The sequence below is a fragment of the Solea solea genome, chromosome 7, assembly GCF_958295425.1.
Source record: "Solea solea chromosome 7, fSolSol10.1, whole genome shotgun sequence".
NCBI classification, from domain to species: Eukaryota; Metazoa; Chordata; class Actinopteri; order Pleuronectiformes; family Soleidae; genus Solea; species Solea solea.
The window spans coordinates 14,404,717-14,420,111 of NC_081140.1; the positions used below are offsets into that span (position 1 = coordinate 14,404,717).

Below are 15,395 nucleotides of genomic sequence, written 5' to 3' on the forward strand. Positions count from 1 at the left end.
TTAGCAGGCTCCTACATATCTTTGACTTTAATCTCTGTTGTGATGACCAAGTCAAGATTGTTCTCCATGGCATCCCCTTACAGAAGGAGTTGAATGATAAAAACATTTCAGCAACCACAAAAAAATACAATAAAACCAGCAGATGGTGGGAGGAGGTGAGGCTACGTGCCTCACCTCACAGTAAAAGCTGTGGACAACAGTAAGACAAATTGTACACAAGTATCTTGAATGCAATGTTGTACTTTAATTAGTGTAAATAGATAAAAAAACATATGGCTGTTTTAAATCTTGATATTCTGGTCAGTGGATTTCAAAATTAGAAAAAGTTACAATTTCACATTGCAGGGTTAAGGCTTTTTTTTTTTTCCTCTTGTATTTTTTGTTTGTGTATGTGTTGTTTTTTTCTGTGTGCATGTGTGTACACCCTAGCCGTGTGATACTTGATTTTTTTAACAACCTCAAAAGCAGCACTGTCAGTCCACTGCATACTCACAGAACCATGTTGTAGCTCAAACAGATGGAGCTTGTGCCATCATCTAACCAAGTGCAATCTTGCGTGTTTGTGTCCATATGTGCCAATACATGCAATGATTGCCCAGCCCTCCACTACAGTCTAATCTCTGTATAATGTTTAAGTGATTAACCATGAAACAAATCTATGTGGAGTTGAATTGACAATATGTCAACAGTCAATGAAAAAAAAACCACAAAAAAACTCTTCATCTAGTGCCTGTCTTGCTTTTGCATTCCTCATTAATACCATGCTGTATTGAGCAAGTTTGAAGTTTGTGAGCAAATACTCGAATCAAAGCGTGGAAAAACATGACAACAAGTGAATAATGGGCAAGACTAGACCGCGGGAAGGCAAAGCAATGTTGAAAGATAAGGAAAGAGCCGAGCAAAGACAAAAGGGCTCCTACAGAATGGGGTATCTGACAAAAAAGCAAAGCCTTTATTGGCTGAAAAAGAAAAAAAAAACTTGGTAGGGGCCTGTAACTTAGCAACGACCAATGACACATGGATGGTAACAGTGAGGAGGTGGGAAGTGCATGCGTGTGTGTGTGTGTGTGTGTTGTACGATTGTGGGGGAGTAGTGAGAGTGTGTGTATGGGGGCTGTGAGAAAGTGTGAGATTGGTCTGGAGATCTCACAAGAAATGAACGTGGAGTTTTTTGTAAGACAGAAGGAGGTTCAGAGAAGAGTGAGAGAGGGAGAGACTGCACTTGTTGTATGAGGAGTGCAATGATACAGTTTTTTCTATCCAAGGTACACATTGCTTCAAAGTTACGTTTGCATCAAACATAAATGTAAACATACTGTGCACTAGCAGCGCTCCAGACTAACTTTTTGCAGTGGTTGCACCTAACTTTTTCATTTAAGTGGACCATCCCAGCGTTTAGGTGAACCTCATTTTTTATTAACGTGTCGCCTTCAGCGCTACAATTTCTTTCTTTTCGCATCATTACTTGTAAATGATTGTAAACAAGACTGAGGTATAGATAAATGTTAGTCTTCACGTGAAGTACAAATATAGTGTGGCAGTGGCGGCTCAGGATAACAAATGTTGAGGGTCATAAATTTGATGACAGTAAATGGAAAACTTCAGTGTGTCGTGAAGGTCCTTCTACAAGTTATGGCAGACTGAAGCCCTATTGCGATCCTACAGACTCTGATCCGCAGCTGCAGCTGAAATGTTGTTCATGAATCAAAAGAAAAGAAGAAAAAAGCTGCGTCCCTGGGAGGATCTGGACAGAACCAGTGAGAGACCAGCCCCAGGTCAGCTGTTTACCAAAAGTTGAAGGACTTACATAGACACTCATGTAACCATGCCCATGAAGCGTACACACTATACACTGTGTATAGTTATTTAGAATTATTTACGTTTATATGACAGAAGTGGCCTTCTTTTGTTGGCGTTGTTCCCACCACTGTAGTATAGTGTGGTCTACTAAGTATCCTGTAGTATTTCAAACTAATCAGAGGCTAAGACACCACCACTTCTGTCTTTGCTTTTGACTACCATGTCATCATTCTGTGAGTGTGAGCTTTGGCAAGTGAGGATAGAGAAGACGGGATTTGTGGACAGACGTTAGGGAAGAGGAGCGTTGCACACCAAAGGTTTTTGGTCACACTTTATCACCCTGCCTAGTGTTCTGACTCAGAGGAAGAAATTGTCCTGTTGGTCAATTTAACAGCATTTTAGTGAAATAAATAATTGTATTGTCTTTATCCACGGGACAATCCCCGTACTGTACAATTTTAGACCCAGTTATTTTTGCCACCCTCCGCTATGCTGATTAAAAATGGGGGCGGCTTTGGCATTTAAATAGGTGTCTGACCAGCAAGAATATGAGTCAGAATACTGAGCAATTCTATATCTTTTGTCAGGTGCACAGGTGTTAAAAAAAAACAGGATATGAGTTTCACTTTTTGCACATCTAACACAGATAAAACATTCACTACCTTTAGGTCTTCCAGTCATGTCAGGCAAGGTCAATTACTTATTACTGTTACTTATTCAAAAATGAGATGCAGAAACATCACACCACAATAATTGACGATCGAGATACTCCAAAGAGAGTGTGAGAAGAGACCAGGGCCTGTCAACTGGTGTCCTCACAGTGTAGCTCATGCATTCTGACAGCGGAGCCATATCTTGATATTGTCTCTGTGTCTGAACAAATGTAATGTCAACTGTGTTTAGAGAAAGATTTTGTGTTTCTGACGAGATTATAGTCGCTGCAGCCTAGCAACAGTTTGCAGTCTCGTAAAGAAATCGCTCTCTCCCTGGTTATTCTGCACAGTCTCTTTGGGAAATGTGTCTCTAAAACCATGGCTTAAAACAAAGTGTGCATTTCAAAGAAAAGCCCTGAAAATATATATAGAATGTGTGTTATGAACAATGTATAAGATGTCTTAAGATGTTCTATTCAAATATAAGTTTTGATGTTGATTTTCACTTTGCGTTGTTCCAAATATTCCCTATTTTCTGACAGTTGTTAACTGTAGGATTGTTTGACAGGTACATTCCTACATATTTGCATGAAACTAATTATAGGATATGTTGACTACTTCCCAACAATGAAGCTTTGATAATGTCTTCTTTAATATTTCAAAATGATGTGATCCTCAAATTTCCTACACTTAGTCCAGACTTTGTCAGGTTGTAAAAACCCTCGTGGTAGAAAGAATCTGCCCTTCAAAAAGAAAAAAAATATATTTTTGACTGGCATTGTGCTTTTCTGGTGCTGACCCAGACTTTCCCATGGAGTGGTATGTAGGATACTTTCACAGTGGGGATCAATATGATTACAGCCTATGAGATGTGATGATCATTCTTGTGAAGTCATTGGTGAAGTGCATGCTGTTTTTCCCTCCCACTGCAGCAGATGCCTCCAATTTAACCCCGAGAAACAATTATGTGTTGAAGCTTTCAGAAGGCACAATGCCATTGTTCACATTTTAGCAGGATTTCGTTTAGTTTTGATTTTTTTAATAAAAAAAAAACATCAACAACTTTGTAGTTACCATGAAGGGAAATGAAACTTATCCCCTACTAAGTTTTTAGTTTAAATTTTTTTTTATTTTACCTTCCAGACAATGACACATGTAAACTGTACCTTCATTATAAATATATAACACATGATTGATCCCATGTTGGAGACTGATATGGAAAGTTCCAAGGGTTTATTGAACCTGAAACTTTATATCAGGATAAATGTAATTGTCTTTAAGGGAATGACTTTTGCAATAGAATACACATTACATTAAATTTGCAGCCTCCACCACCACGTGCCTATGTCCTTTCTCCACCTCTGAAAAACATCAGTGCTACTCCAGAATCTATGTGGCCACATATAGAATGCCGTGGCCTGGAAAAAGTGTTCTCTGGTTATGCTGGGTGACAAAAATGTCCCCCAATAGGCCCTGAGAGTTAAAAAAAAAAAAAATCCCACTTTTTATAACACAGATGTTATAAAGGGAAAAGGTAACAGGAAAGCAATGGAGATGAGTCTGATGTCTCTTCACGTAATAATGTTGTGTTCTTGGTGCGGGTCAGTCGAAACCTCTCTGCAGCTGGACACATTGCAGAAGCTGCAAATATACATGGTCATACACTGTGGAAAAACAGTTGCCCAGACAGACATTCACCACCAATATCGATCTGATACAACACTGGGATCCAACACACACACACACACATTATTGTACAGCACTCTCTGTAGGAGGACTCTTGTAGACAATTCATTCCCTAGCTCCTTCCCCTAACTACCACAACTAAATACCTCACGCTAAAACCAAGTATTCACTCCAAAACAGCTCTTTGTGAGGTCAAAATGTCCTCCCAACCTACAACACACACACACACACACACACACACACAGAAGGGGAAACAGAAGCTATCTAATGGCTCTCATGTTACATGAGTCCTTCTCTCCACTCCTCTTTCTGTCTATCTATATCTTCTGTCTCTCACACAGTTGTTTGCGTCCTTCTATTGTTCTCCTCTGTTTCACTGTCACTGTTTCTTCCCCCGTCTTTGCTCTTTTTCCCCTGTCGCTGTGCGCCGTCTTTCTAGCGCTCTGTCCCTTCGCTGTCAGTACAGTAGATAATGAGGTGATTGCGGCCACGAGTATGGTACATTAATGCCTGTCGCGCTGCACTCACCCGTAACACTAACCGCAGCCTCAGGTTTACTGTAATGCTCACACACACATGCACGCACGCACACACACACTATGTTGCTCTTTGCTTCCTCTTTAAAAAACGTGATATTTAACGGGCACGTCCTCTCGTCCCTGAGCCACATTATAAACTATATGTCCATCTACTCTCATCGTTTGCCATCGGACCTAATTAAAGATACGCTGATTACTGTATTTTTGCAGGACATCCGGCTGCATCGGATCTTAAAAAGGGGGGGGGGGATCGCTTATATGTCATTCTCATCTTCTTATACAGTACAGGGGATCTGGAGGAAGAGAGTGAAGTGTGAAATAACTCAGAAAGAGATGTAAATGAGCGGGAGAAGAGTTAAGCAAAGAGGTCATGTAACAAGAGAGCCATTAGTGAATGTCTGTTTCCCCTCCCCTGCTAGATCTCTGAAAGACAGCATCTCTCTCTCTCTCCCTCTCGCTCTGTGTGTGTGTGTGGTGTGTGTGAATAAACAGGACCTTCTCTGGCATAAACACTGACCTTGTCAGGACCAGGGCTGCTCCTAATACCTGAGGAAAGCGGTAAAATCTGAGGCTAAGATTTGAATTGTGGTGAGGTTAAGATTAGAGTCCGGCATCACCTGGTTATGGTTAAGGTTAGGGATAACGTTGTGTTAAGGCTGTCCGAATGAATGGAAGTCAATGCAGTGTCCTAAAAACAATAGCTGTGTAAACCTGTGAGGGTGTACGTGTGTGTGTGGGTGTCCCTTTAAAAAAAATAAAATAAAAAATCAATAATGACTTTTATATACCACTGTACCTGCAAAACAAACCGTCTTTCTACACAAGGGTGAACTGACTTGACATAATCTTCAAACTTGAATGAATGAATGTTCTTATATTGATATGTATGCATGTATTTATGTATGTGTATAAAAAAAAGTAATGTTAAAATGTATCTTTTGAATCCTTCCACTGTGATGTTGTCAAATTAGTCAAATCAGCTGTTGGCTGGTGACAAATCTCCGTCTGGGGACAGGGGCATATACTGTATCTTGGGACTCCCTGTGTGTCATTTACCATTTGCAATCCAAGTCGCATTTGAGCGACAACGTCTAAAACTGTGTTTTTTGGCTAATCTCTATCTCTAGCTGTCTGCGTTCATATGCAGATCATTGCAAGCTTATAGCCCTGCATTACTTTAAATGGGTTCCCACTTCTTTTGACTCTCTACACAAACTGTTTATCTCAAACAACCGAATGACTGCTCAGCCACGATCGTCAAAACAACTAAAAAAAACAAAAAAACAGAAGGGATATTATTATTATAAATTGTGCCTCTTGCCTACAGATTTACATACAGAATGTTCTCAGAAGGATGGTGACATATTTTCCTCCCTCATGTCTAAGATGGCATCTGTGTTTTTCCTTTCCTTTTTTTCTCCCCCCTCTGTTAGTAAATTGTACTGGTGTTTTATTAGCTGCCATGAATATAGAGGGGGGAGTTTGACAAGCAACAAAGAGTTCGCTTGTGCGTTCAGTCAAACTGGGGAAACTCCTGACTCCATCCACTCTCGACATTATTTATTTTTTTCCGGTTAAATCAAGGAACATGCACTTCCTCGTCCACGTTCTGTCATTTTACACACGATACAAATGGGACATTTTGTTTCTCTGCTCTATTTCAATATCTTTCACAGTCGTCCTTTCCAGGCTTGTGATGTGAGTTTTAGTACAGGGAGTCTGGAAATAATCACAACGCAAAGAAAGGGCCGATGTGGGAGCCGCCGAATGTACCGACGTTTGATATGCTGAAAGCACGGGCACGTTGACCTTGAGAAACGATCAGCGTTGAAAAGGTTTTTTTTAGCATGTAGATTTTATTGAAGCCAGTGAAGTGGAGAAGCCCGTGTGGCGTTTTGGTAACACACTGCATATCTGTGCTTTTGTATGTTTCCAATGATGTGGCCTTGAGGTTCACACACCATGAAGGGACAATGAAGCGTGCTGATGCAGAGGTTTTTCTCTCGCTGCTTTATTCCCCTGTCTTACGTGCAGAAAGATCCTTCCAAATACTCAGTAGTGTAGCTAATGGGGTTCTCACTTCAAACACTTCTCATTATGAATGACTAAATATAGGGCCTTTAGTGTTCCTCAGGTTCCCCTGTGTTCTTACTTGCTGTACCGCTTATTAATGGCCCTTTTCATTCATCATTTTTCATTCTTCTGAACACAATTTTATTCTTCCTTTCCACTTTTTTTCTGCTCCCCTTCCTTTATTCATGTTAAAGTTCCTTATATCTCCCCCCCCCCCCCTCGCCGTGTCTCCACTTTCTATTGCTTTTATTGCTTCGGATCTTACAAAGGTTATCCTGTGACAAATGTGTCTCATTTTGCCGAGCGCTGAACCAAACAGTTGGGATCCAATGATTATGGTGATTGGAGAGTAATGATATTACAGAGACAAGACAAGGAAAAAATGTACACTTTAAGTGAGAATGAGCGGAGAAAGGGGAGAGAGAGTGGGGGAGACAGTGGAAACGTGAGACGGACAGTGTACACTCCCTTAAAGGGAGGAAGAAGGGGAAACTGATGGATAAAAGAAAAAAGGGGAGGAGAAAGGACACATGTGCCACTTGGTAGTCATCACAGAGAATCTTCTTCATTCAGGAACTTAGCGTGCAGCTGTCGCTTCAGGGAACTGATCACACACACACACACAAATGCTCTCTCCCTCCCTCTCTCTCTCTCCTCTTTCCCACACACAAATGCTTTGGGCTGTACTTTGAACTGATCTCTGCTACTGGAGAGGCACATACACAGAGAGCTAATATTATCCTATGGTCTTCTTATGGTAATGTGGTTTTTATTGCTATGAAGAAATATGAATATTATGGCTTTCAGAGGCAGCTTAGGGAATGACATGGCTGCCATGGTTCTCAACTTCAATAGAATATTTAGATTTTCCTCTTTACCCAGGGTCTCTGGGAGGGAAATGTGTTCAGGTATTTACCTTTGTTATGATATGTGCAGACATGTTTTATTGTTCATACCTTTCCTTGGCACGGTCTGTGTGGATCTGAGCTATATGGCAAAATGGGCTTTTGCTGCCTGAAAAAGACAGGGTCCATGACACAGTGAGGTAATATGTCAATTAAATGTCTCCTTGCCCTCTAGCTCAAACAAAGAAGAATATCCCTCCATAAATATGGAGTAATTGAATGTTCTCATTCTACAGGAACAAAAACACCAAGATACATGTGATAACATGGTTATTGAAGGTAAATAAATGAAATATTTTCTGCAAACTTACTCACAGACCAACTACATTCAACCATCCAAGCACAAGGGGAGAGTGACAGACACGCGTGTCTTTGACAAACCCCAGATCAAATGTTTTGATAACAGACTTCGATGGGCTTTGAGCTTTAATAGCAGTGAATAACACGGTAAAACAGTAAGAGCTGATGTGTGAGATGTCTTTGATACGACACGACAAGAACAATAACTACACATGGAGCTTTTGTCTCTTGCTGCACCGATGACTGTTTCGCTGACAGTCACAGAACGGCACAGAGGACAAAGTAGGGGAGACATTTGCAAGTCATGAGGCGGGGGTATTAAAAATGGCAGTTGTGATAATAAATGTGTGCATAGCATATGTACTGTATGCATTAATGTATCTTTTATTTAAGTAATATCACTTGAGAGGGAGTGCCGTCGTACTGCGGCTGTGATGCGGTCGAGGGTGATACTACTTTTATACAACAGTTCTACTAACTTCTAACTATAACATAAATAATAACTGGAGACTTGACTGTCGCCTAGCAACACAAACAATGGGCATATCCTGGTTATGTCCACTTCTTTGACTCATGTACATTTATTTGTATTTTTTATTGATTGGGCAACCAAGGGGGGGGGGGGAGTGTCGACTGGGTTGTTTGTGTTTGGTGGTTTGTGTGAATCTGGCACGTTTACATCTTGATCTGACCGTGCACTGCTCCATGGTTTCCTGCTCTCACTAGATGGTCTCCAGCAACTTTTCAATTAACTTTCAGATCCGTCTCACTCCCATGTGTGTGTGTGTGTGTTCACCAGCCTGCGGTGTCTCATACGCGTCTCTCCCCCCCACACCACCAATACGCTCATGACTTTAGTTTATGATTTATCTCTGACTTAGGCAGACGGAGAGCAAAGGAGAAAGAGAGAGTGTCTGCACTTCACCTTATATATTAATTAATAGTTTTTAAAAAAAAACAATATTTATGTTTTTGCATGTATTCAGTTTAGTAGAAACTCGCTAGTAGAATGCCAGTATCATTATCAACAGATCTTTAGTCTGTTTACTTTTGCTGGGTACCGCGCCTGTCACACATGAAAAATAGGGAAGGCACTGAAGCGTAAAAATAGACACGGGTGCATGTCACACACGCAGCGTGAACACTCTAATCTATTAACATTTGTTAGGTACTTTTACCGGTGGTACTTTGCATATTTGGGAGCGCGATGGTTACACCAAGACTGGTATTATCGCTTGGTTTTGTTTGTTTTGATACCAGTTGTGTATTTACAATAAATATTTTATTTTCACGACTTATTTTTTTTTTTAATTAGCACAGGAAGCCGCCCACCTTTCATCCCTTTTAATGAATCAGCAGATTACAGTATGAGTGCCGAATAACATGTGAGTCATACTTCATCTGATAAGTAAACTACTCTTCCAGTCAGTCACACCAGTTTGGTAAATACTGTTTCATACAGTTAAGATGTTGCATGATGTGAACTTCATATGTGGACATCTTCAGTAGTTAGCTGCAGGCAACTGGACCTGCTTGAGTTATGTTTCAATATGTTTCACCTCTCATCCAAGAGGCTTCAAATCTGACTAACTGGTGGAAAAATCCAGGTATTCAGTCTGTCTAGAGAAATGCTTTAAGACAAACAATGCAGGTCATTCCAGCTCACGCCCGCATCCCAGTTTCAGGCTGTTAGTCTTACCCGAGTCAAGGTGTGAAAGAGGGTTGTTAGGGTCACCTGAGAGGCCGAGTCTGCTATCGTGCGAGTGTCGAAGGTCACGTTTGTTTGTGTGTTTGAGACTCCGAGAGACATAGGAGGATTTTTAACAAACACCGCATCCCTGTACTATTCCAAACCTGTACTATTCACTTTATGACAGAAACGTGTTCATCCAAAGGACAAAACTCCACGGCACAAACAGAGCAATGTGGTATATGCAGTGCAATATAATGAGAAGTGCCCTGACCTCCTCAGTGGGGAAACCAAACAACCGCTGCATAAACACGCGGCACGGCGCATGAAGAGCCGGCTCATGTGGACAGGACTCAGCTGCCCACCTACATCTGAAGGACAAAACACATTCTTTTGATGATGAGAATGTACAAGGAAAGACAGCCTATCTATGTTAACCTGGAGAAAGCATCACTCAACGGAGGAGATGGCCTAAGACGCCAACTATCAGTCAATATGCGACGCTGCCCTGAGCTGTCTTCCTAAAAGGATCAACGCTCGCACAACAGCAGAGACACTGTCTCTTAAGTTTAGTTTAGAACTGATGAAGCCTCCTGGATGAGAGATGAAACTTAACTCAAGCAGGTCCATCTATGTAGAGGTAGACGAGTGTTGCAGTCATGGCTGCTGGACTAGACAGATATGAGTTGCACTTAGTAGTACAGTAGAGTGATGCTTCTCCTGCATCAAGGTTTTTCATGAGCAGGATTGGTGGGTGAATTTTGTCTGTTGCTGTCTTGTCACACTTCACACATGACTGTGGCCACGCAAGAATAACGTTGTCTGTTCATTTAGCTTTAGGCCGATTGCCTGGAAGACTTCGAAGCAGCGGAGACGTAGATTGGGTGTGACTGGAGCATCTGTGATGTTGCATTTAGGGATCGACCAGTTTTCAGCCTGGCCTATTGTTGGGGGCCAATATTAGGCTTTTTTTTCCAATTCCCACCAATATTATGAAGTCATTACAAAGTGTTCTGCTGCTGTGGCTCCGGCCGTTTGCTCTCAAGCAGCTGCTTCATGCAAGGCCCTGCCCACAAGAATCTCTGATAGTGTAGATGTCGCACAAGTAATAGCCAATCAATGCTAATGCTAAAGCCCAAAAGTGCAGCATGAACCTCCAGCCAAGAGAGATGAGAGTTTTGGCTGAGCATGACGATGGCAGATAAAGCAGCTGATGCCTCCCAAATTAAAACATTATACTCTCAACACTGAAGTTACAAAATACCACACAGCTCCTATGAGATACTTCCGTAATGAAAACCCTGCCTGGTTTCCCAGTTACGCTGCTGAAAATGACCGAATAACAAACGTTGTTGTGGTTCACAGCATTACGTAGCAGGACTTGGGATTCCACGCTGCTTATCTTACTGAACTGAAGCTGCAGGACGAGGGGCCGGTGGAGTTGGCATTGTGGCATTTCTGTGCATCAAGGAGATAAGAGGCACCTGTTGGCAGACAGTGACGGTGGTTTTGGGGGCTTTTGTCTCCAGGTTAGTGCGCTGGCACGCGGCGTATAAAGTCGTTGACAAAAGAAAAAAAATGTTATTTAATTGTTGAAGACCTTGTTAAACATGAGGGGCGTAGTATGTCGTTGGCTATTAAAATGTGGACATGAGCAGCACGTAGCTTGTACGTGGGCTGCTTGGTCAACGATTATATCTATTGATAAAGAAACCAAAATGCAATGATTAAAATGACCACATTGCTGTATAGGTGGTAGATTGTGTGCATTCTTTTATTTTTAATTGCTAAAATATCATGAAAAGTGATTAAAGCTTACAGCTAGTGAACCATGGTTGACTGACCCCTAGTTACCGTTCTGCCTTCTTCTCTTTCTCTGAAATAAAAAGACTTGATTTTTTGTGCAAATATAGACATTTCTAAAACTCTATTAAGAAAAAAGCCTTAAGCTCCTGATGGGACATACCTTACTGTCAGTACTATACTTCCACAGTCTGACCGTGGGGTATGCTCTGGTGCAAGACCAGACAAGAACACAGAACCATTGCAAATTGACGAACCACAAACCCTTTAGTGAAAACATCCATCAATATGACAAACCATGTTGCTGCATTTAGAAGTACACTGCAGTTAAGAAAACGCTTGCAAATGGAGGAACGCTGTATTGTGTACAAATGCAATTGGACTGAGCTACTTCCACATAGCGGGGATGTATCTGGGGATCTGGTTGACATTTGCTCCAACTCAAATTCTGTGTTGAGGGACTTCCCAAAGGCCCAGGGTTTCCACGAGCATCTGCAAACATTAGTACATACTCACACACACACACAGAGGGATGACCGACAGTATTCCAATCTCTCTGTGCCTCATGAACTTGTGCATTTTTTCGTTCTACAAACTTGAGATATCCAATTTTCTCATATGTTCATCCCTCTCGGTCTCTGAGATAACTAATCTTAGATAAGCGGAATGTTCTCTGATACCACACTACATACTTTACTCTATCTAAATGGGAACTCTATGAATATTTCACCGGGAGATAGAGACATAAAAATAGAACATATTATAACAGATATCACGTAGTTCAAATGAGCAATCTTGAGCAGTCTTTGAAATGTTAGGCAGATAAGAAGTTAGTGGTCTGACTTGAAGTCTCACTCCGCACGCGAGGAAAAGTTTTTCTCATGTCAGGAAAAGGCTTTTTGGATATGGATGGCTCATTTTGGAAGCTACAAATAAAATCTCATTGTACATGGTTTGTCTTTGTGTGCAATGTATAGTCTTAAGTCTAAATGTTATCCGTGTTCCTATTGGCTTTCATGTTAAACAATGCAACAGGACCAAAATGGCCATTATTAGAATGCTGCATTGACACACAACTCTCCTAGTGAGGAAATTGCTGACTCGTCTTGTGAATAAACTCTTCTAATCCGAGGTACAAAACCCCTAGGTTTGCTGACAATGTAAAAGTAGAAATAATGCAAAGTAGCACTCGGTTACAGTAAAAGATAGGACAAGCAATGTTCTTTGAACACCTTAACATAAGCTTCTTTCAGAACTGGGGCAATATCGAGAAGATGTGAGGTGTTGCAGCTGCAGCGCCTTGTTAAAATAAAGAGCATATTTGATGACCAAACTGCTAATAAATATTAACTTCAGTACGTTGTTCCACAGCATACACAAATATGGCGAAGCATGGTACAAAAACGCACTAAAGGCCAGAAGGTGCAGGAGGAAATAGTCCACCATAATGCCATAAAATGTTTGACCAACAAAAAAAGCTTCTCCTGAAAGTTAAAGCAGGAACAGGGGCCTCACAGTGGTACACGTGGCTACAACTGGTTGCTGGTTCACATCCTGGTCCAGGCGTCTTTGTGTGGAATTGACATGTTCTCCCTATGTGTGCATGGCTTTTTACCTGGTTGCTCTTGTTTCCTCCCACATGTCCAAAACCATGCAGAGGTTAATTGGACAGCTGGGATTGGCACCAGCGCCCCCCCCTGTGTCCCTCATGTGGAGGATAAAGTGGGTAGATGTTTTCCATGTTTGGTATTATACAAACGTACCATAAAGTAGGTGAAATGAAAGGGCAGTGCGCCCAGACATAGTACATAACTGAATAAATGTGAAATGGATCACTACAGGTGTCCAATTTATTGGTGTATGATTTCCCACCTGTGTTGGTCTCACTATCTCAAACACTTTGCTGCTTTTGACCTTTAGTCTATAGAAATAAAGAACTGCTGTTCTCTGACAGGCTAATGGCTAAAATATCACTCGCTCCTCCAATATGTCCACTTCTGCTTTGGTTGCAGACTCGGTTGCTTCGTTAAAATTCGGATTTGGCCCAACCTGGTCAGATACATTTGGCGTCACATTGCTGCAGAGGTCTTTAGATCTGTTAAACAGCAAGACGGGGTTTTTGTAGATATAGTTGTATTTTAAATGACAGGTTCCTGGGTCACTCATGCATTTTGAATGACCAAATCTAAGTGCAATGGATCAAAGTGAATGGCGAGTGGGCTAAGGTTTTCTGCCTGCATCATACTTTACATCCATACAATTACCAAAAAAAGAATAAAAGATAAAAGGAAACACTTTAAAACATTGGCAGTGCCGGCACAATTTTCTCCTCTACAGTGAGCCGCCACTCGAAGACTTGTTATGAAATTTTAAAATGTAATTTCAGTTCTGACTGCAGCAGGCAAGTGTGACAATTGATTAGGGGGTGTTGTACAATGACAGCTTATCCCTCTTCCAATTAAGTCCATCCATCTAGTATTAATGGCAGCATTTCTTCTCTGCTGAGCCGCCTGAGCCAAGACCCCGACCTTAACTCCTTCCTTAAGATTTATTCACGGAGACACAAACGATTTTGCTTCTATCTGAGAGCAAGGCATTCACCAGCCCCTAAAAGCTTAAACTTCCCACCAACTATAACCTAGGCCTGAATCAGCATATCTATCTATCTATATATGTATATGTATATATATATATATATATATATATATATATATATATATATAGATGTTTTTTTTCAGCAGTTGGTTTGTTGTTAAAGGAGAAAGTAGGAGCATCCGTCACCTTGTGCTTTATTATGTTCCCAGTGTTTTTGCTCTTCTCTTATGCCATTTGTTTTTTCTCTTCCCATCATCAAAGGCAGACTTAATGTAGAGGGATCGACCTTGAATTTGTAGCATCACAACAGACATATGGACACATGCATGAGCTGCTTCATTTCGGCAAAGTAGCCGTCACACATACAGTACGCAAAGGGAGCCTAGCAACAAGAACACTACACTATGTGGGCACTGGAATATTTTAATGACTCAGTGCAAACGTATACTCATCTAATTTCCCAAACGGGATAATTAAACGTCAATGGTTTGTGTCTGTTTTAGATGCAATTAAAAGCAAACAATGGTGTTACGGTAGAGGCTGTTTCGTGTCCTTTCGACAAGCGCAGTTTTGAATCCATACAGTACAAAAAAAGGGGGAGTTTTTTTTTTTTTCCTACCTCTATCTGGTATGCTGTGATTTATTCATCAACATGAAGGTGAACTGTGGCGACCAGAGACCGTCTGAAAAGGGAGATGACCTCAAGAGAGGGATCCAAAGACCTGAAGGAGGAGACGAGAGAGAGACAACACAAGGGTTTAATCTGGGATGGGGATGGGGATGTTTTTCAGCCGCTCCCTTGCATTCAGTGGTATTGACTATGTCACCAATGTGAACAGGTCATTGACTGCAATCCATTAAAACAGAGGAATTGTTTCCCGTAAACATAGGCCTTAGAATCGGCTGCGGCACAAATGACCAGAGAAGCGTGAATATTTTGCAATTCTAATCGGGCAGATGGAGACACAGATACAGTCAATACACACAATTGAATTGCAGTTTGAATGAAATTGGTCAGACGTTTCAAAACTGCGTATGTTGACCATGTGATAGCTGTGGTGGAGGAACAGGAATCATTGATGTCTAGACAAAGGTTCATTTTGTCTTAGGGCTGCAACACCTATTTATTGATCAGTCATTAATTTCAGCTTCTAAAAGTGCCTTTCGTCTGCATACGGTATAAAACCTCGATAACTGATCTCTACAAATGTGGGAGAGTCAACTCAGATGCTCAGTGTCTACACTTACTCCGCTAATGTGGGGATGTGTTGCTTTCAACCCTTGCACCCTTGTCAAACCTAGTATGCTCACTTTAGAGTCCTCTGATCTTCCTATGTTTCTGTCTCCTGTC

The 15,395-nt window shown here is 41.3% G+C and overlaps 1 protein-coding gene across 3 annotated transcripts in view; it reads right to left on the reverse strand.

Moving 5' to 3' along the window:
• Positions 1-15,395, reverse strand: part of zgc:172282 (leucine-rich repeat and fibronectin type III domain-containing protein 1-like protein) — a 138,283-nt gene that overhangs the window by 54,132 nt on the left and 68,756 nt on the right. For 2 of the 3 annotated variants that reach the window (XM_058633910.1, XM_058633908.1), the window contains exon 2: positions 14,664-14,766. The exons of the other annotated variant lie outside the window; for it this stretch is intronic. The gene's annotated coding sequence lies outside the window, so the exon portion shown is untranslated. The remainder of the gene's footprint in view (positions 1-14,663; positions 14,767-15,395) is intronic. 3 annotated transcript variants of the gene reach the window in all.